This window comes from Tinamus guttatus, unplaced genomic scaffold (assembly GCF_059628265.1).
Source record: "Tinamus guttatus ecotype Peru unplaced genomic scaffold, ASM5962826v1 Tinamus_guttatus_pri_ptg000065l, whole genome shotgun sequence".
In the NCBI taxonomy this organism is placed as follows: Eukaryota; Metazoa; Chordata; class Aves; order Tinamiformes; family Tinamidae; genus Tinamus; species Tinamus guttatus.
In genome coordinates this window covers 1,039,069-1,053,374 of record NW_028288599.1, presented here as the reverse complement: position 1 = coordinate 1,053,374, position 14,306 = coordinate 1,039,069, and the positions used below count along the sequence as shown (strand labels likewise).

Here is a 14,306-nt window from a genome sequence, read left to right as displayed (position 1 = left end):
AATATATACACATATATGCATGTATCCTTCCAGCAGATATCGTATACTATTGCAGATGCCTGATCCCACATATCTATCTATATCTATACCTATATCAATGTCAATAATACAGATATAGAATCATAGAATCATAGAATGCTTAAGGTTGGAAGGGACCTTTAGAGGTCATCTAGTCCAACCCCCCTGCACATGCAGGGTCAGCTAGAGCACGTGGCACAGGACTGCATCCAAGCGGGTTTTGAAGATCTCCAGAGAAGGAGACTCCACAACCTCTCTGGGCAGCCTGTCCCAGTGCTCTGTCACCCTCACTGTTAAGTTTTTCCTTAAGTTCCTGTGGAACTTTTGGTGTTTCAGTTGATGGCCATTACCTCTAGTTCTGTCAGTGGCCGCCACTGAAAAGAGGCCAGCACCATCCTCCTCACTGCCTCCCTTGAGGTATTTACAGACACTGTTTAGATCCCCTCTCAGCCTTCTCTTCTCCAGGGTGAACAGGCCCAGCTCCCTCAGCCTCTCCTCATAGGGCAGATGTTCCAGGCCCCTGATCATCCCTGTAGCCCTGCGCTGGACTCTCTCCAGCAGCTCCACATCCCTCTTGTACTGTGGAGTCCAGAACTGGACACAATACTCCAGATGCGGCCTCACCAGGGCTGAGTAGAGGGACAGGATCACCTCCCTCGACCTGCTGGAGACGCTCTTCTTAATGCACCCCAGGATCCCATTGGCCTTCTTGGCCACGAGGGCACCCTGCTGCCTCATGGTCAACTTGTCACCCACCACGATGCCCAGGTCCCTCTCTGCAGAGCTGCTCTCCAGAAGGTCAGTCCCCAGCCTGTACTGGTGTCTGGGGTTATTTCTCCCCAGGTGCAGGACCTTGCACTTGGCCTTGTTGAATTTCATGAGGTTTTTCACCGCCCAATTGTCCAGTCTGTTCATGGCCCTCTGGGGTATCAGCTACTCCTTCCAGTCTGGTATCATCAGCAAACTTACTGAGGGAGCACTCTGTGCTTTCATCCAGGTCATTGATGAAGAAATTGAACAGGACTGGACCGAGGATGGACCCCTGGGGGACACCGCTAGCTACAGCCCTCCAACTAGACTCTACACCGCTGATCACCAATATATATATATTAATATGTAGATATATTTATATACTTATGTATAGTGCGATAAAGAGGTAGGATATAGCATCCACTGGATAGATTCTCCCTCCTTCTTTAACTATTGGGATAATGACCACAAAAAATACAATTATATTTCTCATTGACAGGTAAGATAAGGACCTTACTTGGTTTTATTAGAGGTGAAATATATTTGATATGATAAGGAGTTGCTCCTGGCATACATGGCATTCATGTAAAAATCTCAGGACATGATCTCTAGATCCAGCACAGAAACTGGGACACGGGCATGTGAATTAAGGTTACTCTGGTCCTGCAAAAAGTATTCCAACCATGCAAGAAATAAAACAGACTTAACATCAACTCTACATCAGCCAAACAGTTGACTGAGTGAAAGCTGACCCAACCTGCCATTACAAGAGCACAGGGCAACTTTGGACTTCTTCTCATTGGAAATACTCTGTCAAGACAAGAGAGTTAGGAAGCATGGGCATCAATTGTGGCAGATGACACCAAGGAATGTACTACTTTGGGAGGCTCTCCAATCTCCTTTCCCTTCATACTCCTGGAAAAAGGCACAAAGACGGAGCAAAGAATAGGAAAAGAGAGTCAGAAACAGTCTGGACAAAGTGTTTAGGATCGCAGAAAATAAAATCTGAGCTCTGATGTCAGAAATACTGTCAAAGCTTCTCTGTGGATATTCATTTCTGCCTGGCGTATATTTACAGAAGTAGCCTAGAGGAGAGAGAGTGTATTCGAGCAGAGGCAGTGGGGTATTTCATAATTTTTTAATTAATTAGAGCGTTCTAGCTTGAGTCTGATCTCATGGGAAACACAACGGAGGATCAAATGGCAGCAAAGATCACACTGTATTCCCTGTATATTAATGTCCAGATGAGTTGTTTGCAACAGTGCTGAAATATTCAAAACAAAACAAAATACAAAACAAACAAGCAAACAAAAAAAAAGGCAAAAACAAACAAACAAACAATGCTGAGCATGTGGGGGATCAGCATAAGAAGAGGGTCGGCTGGACTCAACTTGACCTTTTTTTTGCAATAAACTAACACTTGTGTGTTTGGGAACAATGAACTAAATATGGACTTCACTCAAACAAAGACAGATTCAGGGTTAAGGGGGAGCTTTTGGTGTATTATGCAATGTTCTGGTATAGACTGTTGTTGGTCCTTGCTGTGCAGATGTAGCCATGGCTGATTATCCCTACTCCCAAATCTCTTTACTCACCCGGACTATTTGGTTTCCAAGAGAATGATTCTCTAGTGACTGATTTATTTCTGCAGAAATGTGTATGTAAAACTAACTTATTTTACAACTGTTCTATATTCAGCGTCGTGCATCCTCTACCCTTAGCAACAAGCAAATAGAAAAAAAGAGAGGTTACAGAGTAGATACTATTTCACTATAGGGTGGAATTTTTTTTGGTTTGTTTTGTGTTTTTTGTCTTTTGAATACTGTGTATAATGTGAAGCATTTATATCTTGTAATAATAATTCAGTGGACATAGAATCCAGAATGAAAGCTATAGAAGGGAAATTAATAGTGGGACATCTCCTAGTGTCACTGAAATAAAAAGAGAAAAGTAAGTTTTATAACAAAATAGTTTTGAGTTTCTATAGTACTTATAAAAGTCTATGCTAAATTCTAAACATAATATAGGGCCCCAAATCGTGCTATAGGCACCAAGCAATTTGCTCTAGAGTAATGTAAAAAATCCACTAGCACAGATTACATGCTAGCGTACATGTAAGGGCTACGTAGAATGGAAAGAAGTGGAGCATGCAAAACTTAGATGAATAAAATCTTACTATATAAAAAAGACAGCCCTGCATTGTTCCAATCTAGACAAAGTGGCAGCTCTGTGTTTCATATACAGTGAATTGAGTAGTTCCTAAAGTAATTAAAGAGTTGTCCCAGAAGCATTCTGTGTTTTCAAAATATTACTTGAGAAGAAAACATTTAAAATAAATAACTCCATGAAGGTTTCTAACATAAACTCACCTTACAAAGGCATCAAAAGAAACAATATGCTAAAACTCAGGACTTGGATATTGCTAGAGAAGCTTATTTAGGAAAGAAGAGAGTTTAAAAAGGGAGCAACGGTTCAATACACAACCACCATGCAGACGTATTTTCTCTGAAATTCAAGAGAAGGCAAGAAGCAGTATATTTTTCTGTCTCCTGCATTTTCAGCAAAAAAGAAGGCAGTGTACTATAAAATATCTAAAAAGAAGTAAAATATGAACAAGACCTTCTAACCACAAACATCAGAAGTATCCAAAGAGGAAGATATTCTGGAAATTACTGACTTTATTCAATTGGCTATCAGCTGGGATGGGACAGGCAGGATGCAGAGCATTTAGTAAAATCACAACATATGTTGGGGACAACTGGTTGCTTCAGGGAGTAGAAGATAAGGAAAGATAAGGAGTGGTAAGAAAGAAGATCAGTCATGATTCATGGGATTTCATTAAACAACATAATAAGGATCATGGGATACAAAGAACTCAAAGCAGTGGAAGACCTTTTGAGGAAAATGAAATGAAAAACAAAGAAAAGAGAGAGAGAGCTTTCTAAACAAGAAAATATGAAAGGCCCAGCTCCATTAGACAAAACTAGACAGAACTAGAGGAAACGGCCAGAAACTGAAGCATCAAAAGTTCCACAAGAACTTAAGGAAAAAATTCTTAACAGTGAGGGTGACAGAGCACTGGGACAGGCTGCCCAGAGAGGTTGTGGAGTCTCCTTCTCTGGAGATCTTCAACACCTGCTTGGACGCAGTCCTGTGCCACGTGCTCTAGGTGTCCCTGTGTGTGCAGCAGGGTTGGACTAGATGACCTCTCGAGGTCCCTTCCAACCTTGAGCATTCTATGATTCTATGCTTAGGAACTCCTGAAGGATCTGCAAGTCAGAAACAGTTCCTACAAAAAATGAGATTCAAAGAAATAAGGATGGGAACAAAAAACAAATGGATAAAATTAGAAAGGCCATAGTAAGAATATGACATACAGAAAACAAGAAAAAAATCTAACTATGTTCTAGAAAGCAGATGAAGACAAAAAACAGGAAGGAGAAGCACAAAGAATAAGTCTAAGCCTTATTTGTTTCACTATTCACAAGAATTTCTAATTATATCATAATTAGTCAGATACTTAGCATGAATATTTTTTAAAACATGGAGAAGTTGGAAAGTAAAAGAATGTGTTTAAAAAATAAAATAAGTCACATGCCATCAAATTATCACAAAAATCCTGGTTATCCAGGTTTAGAAACTAGAGCTAAATAGCTATCCTGGTTTAGAAATGAGCTAAAACAACCTCTGCACCAGTGGTGATTATTTTTGAAAACTCTTGGATAACTGTATGACTCTCAAAAGAGTCAATTCCCCCTCTTTTAGAGGAGGAGTTAAAAGATCAACAAGCCTAACTCTAATTCCCAAAATAATATAAATATATAGAAAAATAATAAAAGGAGAATTCAGTAAGTGTATCAAAATTACATCTTATCAAACCCACCAAATTTCCTCTTCTTTCAAAGCATCTTCCATGAGCCTATCAATCCTTCTATGATTGAATATGAATATAGAGACTACAGAAATAGACTCTAAAATTTATCAGATACAAGGTGAAAGGTACATACCACCTTATAAACAAACCTGGGCAGTAGAATTTAGGTAAACACCCCCCAAAGATATTGTGTAGCTACTTGAAAGCCCTACTTGGCATAGCTGTCAATAAGGGAGACTATTTAAAGACAGTTACTATAAAGAGGTCCTTTACATAACGCATGAATGCCACCAAAGTGAAAATCTTTAGAAGTGTTCAAACAACATTCTCAGAATTGAATGTGATCTTGAGGGAGCAAAGATCTGTTGTAAAGTCAACCCAAATAAATTCTTCAAAGACAAGCTGCAATAGTTTATGCAAAATTCAGGTGCCCCACGGACCAATGTCTCAGACAGTTGGGGTAAATTGGCCTCTAAATACATCTGTGTCAGTGCTTTGCAGAGATGAATCTCAGAGAGCTATATAGACAAAATGCTTAGCTTTTGGGTGGCTGTTGTGAGGTGAGATATAGCCTCCAATTGAGAAGAGATGAAATGCACAGAGACAAAATGGAGAACATTTGTGGCTGGGCAACAGTTCAGCAGAAAAGATCTCAGAATTACTGTGGATCACAAACACATGATGAGTCAAATGCGGTGTATTGCAGAAGAAACATTTCTCATTCTGGGCTATACTAAGAGGAGTGTCCTATAAGAGACCTGCATTACTTATTCAGTCCTTGTTGGAATTAACAAAATGTCATCTTAAATAGTGTGCCCAGTTTTGAAGTGATAGTAGAAAGAATCCAGAAGGGAGAACTTGAAAAATATCATGTGTTGATATTTCCTTCAACCTTATGGCTGTATACTACTTTAGCAGAAAAACCTTCTGTCAGCTGCATGATTCACTTAATAAAATATCCTTGGACATTAAAGTGTTCTAGTAAAATAATTTATGTAGCAGAGAAAACTATTGTTTGAACTGTGGAAACCAGTTGCAAAGAGACAACTTTGGCTTCCCTACACAAGAAAATTTTCTCCAAAGGCTATATTTACCCTACTTGAAAACTGTCTGGCTCCAGCACTGATTTCTCCAGCTCAGGGAGAAGTCTCTGCATGCAGATGTGGCAGATGTATCAGATTCTTGATTTGTACCCTCAAGAAACAGGACAAGGCTCACAGGCTGCTCACATATCTCCAGATTTGTCAGTCTGGCACTTTTTGTGATCATTACATTTGCATTAAAATTACCATCAGAATTTTTTTAAGCAGCATATAAATTCTGGGGCAAAACAGAACTCCAAGGATGCTCAAAACATGCTCATGGCAAGAATGGAGTATCTTATAGCTGATGTCTTATTGAGGTCAGCCTAGGGCCAGGGATATGCTCTGCCCAAAATTATCCATACATCCTGCTAGGAAAGATGGAACAAAGCATTTAAACAAGGTAACATTTTTACTATTCCAAAGAGAGTTCAGCACATGGACTATTGCCTGCCCTGGAAAAGTCTGAGACAAAAGCAGTAACTGAGATGAGTTAGAAGCCTGATGCTGATGATACTACATATGTCATCTTGAAGAGTAGGGGAAGGAATATTAATTGCCTTGACCCATAAAAATGTTGAAAAGGTTCAGATCTGAAATATTGGAATCAGGTGGGAATATGACCAGAAGTTCTGTGTTTGGGGTTGTTTGGAATTTTCCAGGGAGCACTTCAGAAATCGACAAAGTAAAGAGACTTAGAATCCTCTCTCTCAACACGGTGAAGGCAGCCATTCCTTCTATGAAGCACAACCAGCTTCATAGCACAGTACATAGTACAGTAATTTTGAATTATTCGTTAATTATCTCATAAAAGCTGCAAAGAATACATATTATGCCAGCTCATCAGCTGGTATAAATTTATATAAATCCAGTCTCTCCCACATGAAGCCCACTAAATGCATTAAAAGTTATTTTACTGACATTTTTTCAGTCCAGATTTGTTTATTTTATAGAGCCAAATAGAGGCTAAATGAAACATTTGCACTGTAGGCAGAGCCAGAGAAGAAGTGTGATTTTTGGGAGGCACAGTGGACAGGGGAGACCAAGCCTCGCATTTAGCTCCCCTCTTTCTTAGCATTGCTCAGCACACCATGGATAATGATGGGAATGGTATCACGGGGCTAATCATGTGTCCCTGGCAAAAGATGCTTTGGATTCCTGGCTTCTCACCTCCTCTTGGCTATCCCAGGCAAGAGCAGTGCTTTATCTTTCAGATGAGCTCCTTATATTTCAAAGCACAAGTTTTCAAAGTATACTTTTTCCTCTGTTAAAAAAGGGAAAAGAAAGTATCTTCACAAATATTTTGATGCATTCTTTTTTTTTTCTGAAAATTCTGTTAGTTGAATATTGCTTCACAATTCAAGTATAATAAACTAAAAGACATACAAAGAAGATAAAATAACTAAGCTCTGATTCGCCAAGGCATTCAGTCACATGCTAGCTTTAAAATGCATGAAATGACTGTACTTTTTAATTTTTGAGATACAAACTCATGCATTTGAAACACATTTAACATAGAATTAGTAAGAAAATGTTGCAAAGACAGTATTCATAGTCTGTTAGATAAAAATGAGTTTAATCTTCATGTAAAAACTGAAACAGTTCTCCCTGCTTAATCTGAATTTCTCTCATTTTACACTATGGTTCATTAATTTCTTGCAATTGACATGTAAAATTAGCAGTCTCTTAGCTGATGTGAATTAGTTTCCCAAACATCAGTTTCTGTCTCATGAATCTTGTTCAGCTGGGCTGAATTTTCCACCAGAAGATAAACTGTTATACACTTGAATATATTCATACTGCAGCCTTTTCTATAAACATTTTCAATGTAATACTTACCAAAGACGAAAGAATGTACTTAATTATTTTGCAAGAAAGACAGCTGTATTTTAATGCTGGGCTTCAGACATTTAGACATTTAAGCAGAACATCCAATCACTGGTCAAAGGAAAGAAAATATAGCTAATGTTTACTTTTGATTGCCGCAAACTTGTAGAGCATACATTTTCAGTCTTAGGGGGTGATTTTTCAGCCTTTTTTTAACTAATGGCTAATGGCAATGATTTTTGAAGAGGTCTCAAAAACAACATGTTTTCTAGCCTTTGAATAGATACATTAAATAGCAAGAAAAGAATTAAGGAAATTGGGATATAGGTATGAAAAATATAAAGGTTGACAGGTTTGCTTCTTTTTTGTGGTGGTTTCTAGGCTTTTTCTCCTTTGGATGTAGAAGCTGCAGTTGTAACACACATTTTTTTTGTGTGTAAATTAACCTGCAATTAACATAAATACGCAACCATAATTTTGGAACACTGACACATGCACAAGAGGGCATATAACCAAATATTGCCTGTCTGGAAAATGCAAGAGGGGTCCAGGGTGGAAACTGAACCTTGATTGTTAACAGAAGGGAAGCTTGACCCTGCTTAAGTGATCAGTCCCATACGGACAAAATACATCTTCAAATAAACCATCCCATCTAACCTGGGCTGAGCTTTCTGTTTGCTTTTTCTCATTTAGAATATCAACCTGAAGCCAAATATCAAATTAGGTATACCCAAATTAGGACAAATTAGTAAATAATAAGCTGAAGAGAAATTGGTTACACTCACTTCAGTGTCAAGTCCTAGAAAATGATCATAGATCTATAGATACACAGCTCATTCATACAGAGGTTCATAGATTTGCATTACTATTTCTTCAAACCATATCTTCCATAAATGTACTGTTAATTATAACATAAGGAGAGCCAAAGTATCCATCTTTGTCCTTGATCTCTGGCTTTTTTTTTTTTCTATGTATGTATCCGTGCTCACTAAGCACTGAGGTCAAAGAAGCTAAAATGATTCAATCTTTTCAGAGCCTGGCCCCTCCTTCTCTCTGTGTTGGAGATTTTGTTCATCTTTTATTGATGTATGACTTTACACAAGTAATTAAGTTGAAATAACAGAGCTCACCCTTTCAGTCTGTGCTCTGCCACACATTGCAAGAACTATATAGGAGCAAATAAGCTATATACTGAGAATCGTAACCTTAATAACTGAAATCAGTAAACTGACTATGCAAAGGAAAATAAAGTTCAACAGCCTTAGAGACACTGGTAAATATTTCCCCACCCACCCCATCTTGCTCACTGCTGAAAATCCATGAGAACTGTCTAACTGGAATGTTTTGGTTTGAAGCCTGATTGAATCTTGGACAAGATGCTGCACAAAAAGCATTTTCTTCCAGCAACTACCAATCATACTAACAGCTGTTGATTTCAGATTTATCACTCCTTTTAAGAAGTGAAAATCTCTATCCTTACTGCTTCCAAGACTAGGAAAATCTGCCAGAGGTAAGAGACATAGTGAAGATAATTAAGATTGAAGGAATATAATTTTATTTTTAATGAATGTTGATTATGCATATTTATGCTTATTTCCCTTTATTTCTTCAAATTTTATTGTAAATCTTTCCACCAGCAGCAAATGACTCTGTATTTTAATTGTTCTTTTTTCTTACTAGATCGGCTACGCAAGTTAAAATTCATAACAGATTCATAAATAAAATATGATTTTATAACATAAAGTTCTGATAGTTTGCCAGATAAGACTTCAAGTAAAGATACCAATTGTCCACAAATGCTACATTTCATATGTTTTCAACTATCCCTCTATAAAATTTCACATATTAACGATGGCATTTTTAAATCAATTTAAATGGAAAGAAAAAAGTCAATGATCATTTACAACCTCAGGTTCAAATATAATCTTTACAATCCTTTTAAAATTGAGAGACTAATAAAATTGATTATATCCTTGATGATTCCTATGTTGAAATTAGAGGAGTTTAGCTATAAATTTAAAACACAGAATAAGATGATCAGATTTCATCAAGCACAGATTGGTACAACCCATTAAAATGCTAGACTGTAAAGTTTTCCCTTCGGCTTTAAAGAATCCTTCATTCCAGTTAAAGCTGGTGGAAATTCCTATTACGTTCTGTGTGCAGAGATGGGCAGTGCAGTTTCCAAGTATAATTTTGTTTCTTTACTAGAAAAATGCATGTCAGCTAGGCACTGAACTGAAACCCATTTTTTTTATACATTTTCAAAGTATCATGAGATTTAACTTATTTTCGGGTGTGTCTCTTTTAAAAATAACTGAAAGTGTCAAGGCAGTGTTTTCTAAAACAGAATCTCCAAATCAAACTCTGAAATCTAGTCCTAATTTTGCCACTCAGAGATGTGTCCTGCTATTACAAAATGTTAAGGGCTCTTCAGCTCTCTCTTATTTTCATAAATAACAACTGCTAAGCTTTTTGTTAAGTAAAATTCATAAAAAGCCCACCTTCAAAAAACAAACATACTGAAAAGCATAAAAGAAACCATCCCACTATTCTGATTCTCTCATGAACATGTCTGTCATGAAAAAAAAAAAGAAAAAAAAAACACAGAGAAGTGGTAGGGACTCTGTAAAACTTGGTTATTACCTTATTAGTATTACTTTACCTGAAAGTCACTTAGATATAACTATAACAACAGTTACACCAACTTAACTAAGACGTTTCGTAGATCTTTGACTGACCCAAAGTGACGAAATCCCAAGATAACAACTTCTCAGAGCTGCAATTTGGATTATTTTACATTGTTTACAGATGGTAGCATTTCAGTAAGATTTTCCAAAGGGAAAAGAGCTATTTTAGCAAGCAAAGTGTTTTGGGCTAGGCTCATAATTACCTCATCCAACACAGATACAAAAGCAGCTATGATGAGAAGTTTCTCAATGTTCCTTGTACAGAAACACTTCTCCTTTTTAGCTGTCATAACCTGGATTTTTTGAAGACACTTATCATCCAAGCCTTTCAGAAGGCCCCTTTTCTCTCCTGTAAATAGGTTAATTTTACTAGATTTTCATAGGGCATCAAGCTCTATTTTGTGCAATGTGCTCTGTTTTGTGCAAGTCCTGTAGATCTCTAGGGTCACTGCTTGGTTAATGGTGCACAACAGACCACCTCTTTAACACGTAAAAATCACTGCCTTCAGGTTGGCTCTAAAAGGTAGTTGAGTGAAAAAAAAAAAGGGAGCAGGAGGATGTGAATATCGCCTGCAACCATGTGCTGTGCATAGCAATGTATTTCTAACTGCATTACTACTTACATGCTGAAATACTGTGAGACACGGCTAAGCCCAGGAGAGGAATGAATTTCTCTCTCCAACAAGTGGTAAAATCAGCCTGGGATTCACAGTATATAATGGAAGGAGATGGAGCCAATTCTAACCTTTGAGCACATATATGCAAGGGGCCCAACCAAGGTACTTCTCCTACCGGTATATGAATCAGTTTTGCTCCTACCTCATGCATCTCCCTTTTGCCTGGAAGGAGGAAGAACTCTTTTCCCCTTCTTCTTCCCTACAGTATCTAGAATTGGGCAGTGATAATCAGACTTTAAGCTTCTAGAAGTAACTTAGCTGACTGGTGGACCTTTTCTTACAGAAAGGAGCTCTCTGTGTAGAAGGAAAAAAGAAAATAAACCCCACCATGTTTTCTAATCACTCGCAGCAACTAAAAATTGAAGATCATTATAAACATCAGGCTTGGCAGCATACTAAAATTTCTTCCCCCTTCTAATATAGCTGATGCTGGAGGGCTTCTATTTTGGGATGTGAAAGAAGGTAGTCACTGAAGCACTATTAAGAACAGAATTTCTTCAAGATATTTGCATCACTTAAGTAGGTCATAAACAAAGGCAGAAGCAGTATGTACTGTGCTATTAAGGTAAACAAAAATAGCAACCCACAGGTAATTATGAAGCAGATTGGTTCTGGCAGGTGGGGTTCCAGCAGTCTGGTTTTGATTTTCAAACAAGAGATTAGAGCCAAACTATAGACCTGCCATAATAAATTAACTATATTCCTATACTTACGTGGCTTGTTTCTTTTCACTTCTACTTTCATTTAACATTAGCAGCGCTTGGCGCTCTGATTTAAAAGCCTTCTCATTTCTTTGTCACATCCGAGCCCAGAGTTTGGCTTTGAGCAGAGCTCCGGACACTGCACAGAAGCTGATGTGAGGCCAGGCTGCTAGTCCATACCTGTGGGCTCTGACCCCAGTACCTGGCACCTGCACTCCATTCACCCAAAACTGAAAAAGAGAAGATGCTCTTACACTTCTGAGAGGAAATGGCTTGCCAGGAAAATGATGAGTCTCATGAGCAAAAGCTACATAAAAAAAAATTAAAAAAATCCATGATGAAAAGAATAGATGGGGTACAAGCAATGCCCCTCAAGTGAATTGCGCGTGGGTCAAAGAGGGAGGTCAGAGAAGGTGTGAAGGTTTGTAGGGTACACAACGCCATGGAGTGTGTTTGATTTTACTTTCTACTGTGATCTGGAACACAAACTGGCATGCCTCTTAGAGGGACATTTTCAGCAGTGAGGCGGACATTAAAGGATTCTGGCTTTATGCACCACAGAGTAGTGACTGCTGACCACATGCAAACCTACGAAGCAGTTTGCATGCGAAGGACAATGGTGCGGACAGCTCAGGACCGCTTGCGGCACAGTTTGATATTGGTTTATGTACTCTACTGACTGCCAGGACTTCGTTCTGCTTGTGGGACTTCTACCCTTGCTATCTCTGTCTGACTTTGAATACTGTTAGTGCAGGTATAACTACTTGGGCTGGGGTGACAGCTCAGCTTACAGAGCAGATATGATGACCCAGAACTTCCAGGGCCCAGAGATATGTATGAAAATAGGACTTAAACACTCTGTGTACTGTTGCACCCACTTTACTCACTGGCCTGCTGCTAACATTTGCTGTCCAGTAAGAAAGTTCTGAGCAAGTCTAACCCTGCAGACCATGATGAAAATCAGCCGTCCTGCACAAAAGAGTAGCACTGAGAACAACTGCAAACTATTCAAATATCAAGCATCCTATACCAAAAGAGGAGGAGAAAGAAAGCAGAGCAAGTAGTATTTACCTTCAAAACAGGCAACTGATGTAACAATCGCTTTGCCTGCTGTAACTTAGTGTACGTCTCTTTTAATTCCTTTTGCTTAGACCAAAATCCATTAACAAGACCCGAGAGATTAAGAACTGAGAAATGACAAAGGTGAATTACTACTGCCAATTTTCAGTAGTAGAACAATAAAAAATGCAGAGATGGTGATTTTTTTAATTTAGGGTTTACTGCAGTTTCAGATTTTAATGAATAAATTAAGCTTCTGTGAGACTTTGCCAAACATTTTGTTGTATTTCTGCTTTCAGCTCTGTTTTTTTGGCTTGCAAGTATAAGAATCCAAAATTGCGTTTAAAAATACAATTGCATTTTTCACATAAACTTTGATTTGGCTCAACAATATGCAATGCTTCATCTATGAACAAAGAATATCAGCTGAATTGCAAATTCATTGGCATAATAGAATTTTATAAAATGTGTTTTGTTGGAGTCTTTAAAGAAAAGAAAAATATACAGTAGTATCTGAGGGATTTATATTTTTGTGAAAGGGGCAACAGTAGAGGACCCTGAGAGAACACGAAAAGAGACCATCTTCAAAGACCATCTTCTAGAAAAAGCTTCAGCCCCTTAGAGACCTACATTGCTCTGCATAGGCTCTGCACAATACTAAATTCTTAGCCTTTGGAAGGAGACAGAATCTGTTAAAAGAAAGCACCATACCTGTTTAACTTGTTAATCTGCAACAAGCATTAAATTATGCATCCCGTAGGACTCCTTTTAGTTACCACCAGCATCAGTGTGTGAAACACTTCTTTCTCAAAAACCTTCCAATCCCACATGTTGTCTCGTGACTGCTGCTTTGAAAAAGTTCCCAGACCACATTGGTAGACTAGAGAGGTGTGCCAGACTGCCCACTATGCCGGGCAATATTGTTTTGGCCTTCCACAAGCTCCCACATTTCTGTTTATATCTACTATTTCTTGTGCAATGCCTAGAATATAACCTCTCTGAGACACAGACCATTTCTACAACTGTGTGTTTCTACAGAATCTACCACACTAGGTTGCCAATCCACAATTAGACCTCCTAGGTGACATGATACAAATAAAGACTGTGGCCACAGAAGTCTTTCCACCAAAAAACACATCATGCTCCTACTGCTTATGAAAAAATAAGAGATACAATTTATTAAATCAATACACAAAAATACACACTCTTTATTACTTTAAAGTAGAACAATGATCTTATTTTAGTAGATCTTACTTTAGAGGAGTATTTGTCATTTCATTTTCCTCTAATGGGACAAACTACCCAATAAAAAGCAGAAAAAGGCATGAACTAAATCACTCTACCTGAAATAAACTGGTCTAGGTCCCTTACCATCTTCATCAGCTTTGCTAATGACTTGTGGAATGCGTTGAAACTAATGCACATTTTGTCTTTGTGCCTGAGGTTGTTTTTCTTTGAGGAAGAAAATATGACTAATGCTCACTTTCCCTGTAAAATCCAAAGCACTTTATTAAAACATTATTGTTATTTAACAGCAAAAAAATGCAGAAAATAAAAACAGGTAATAGAGCAGAAAATCATTCCTCATGAAAGCAAAGAAAATTCTTTCTTTTCACAGTGGAATTTTG

At 38.1% G+C, this 14,306-nt stretch overlaps 1 pseudogene; it reads left to right on the top strand.

Annotated features, from left to right (window-relative positions):
• The window catches only part of LOC148595767 (uncharacterized), a 131,193-nt pseudogene that overhangs the window by 86,447 nt on the left and 30,440 nt on the right, over positions 1-14,306 (top strand).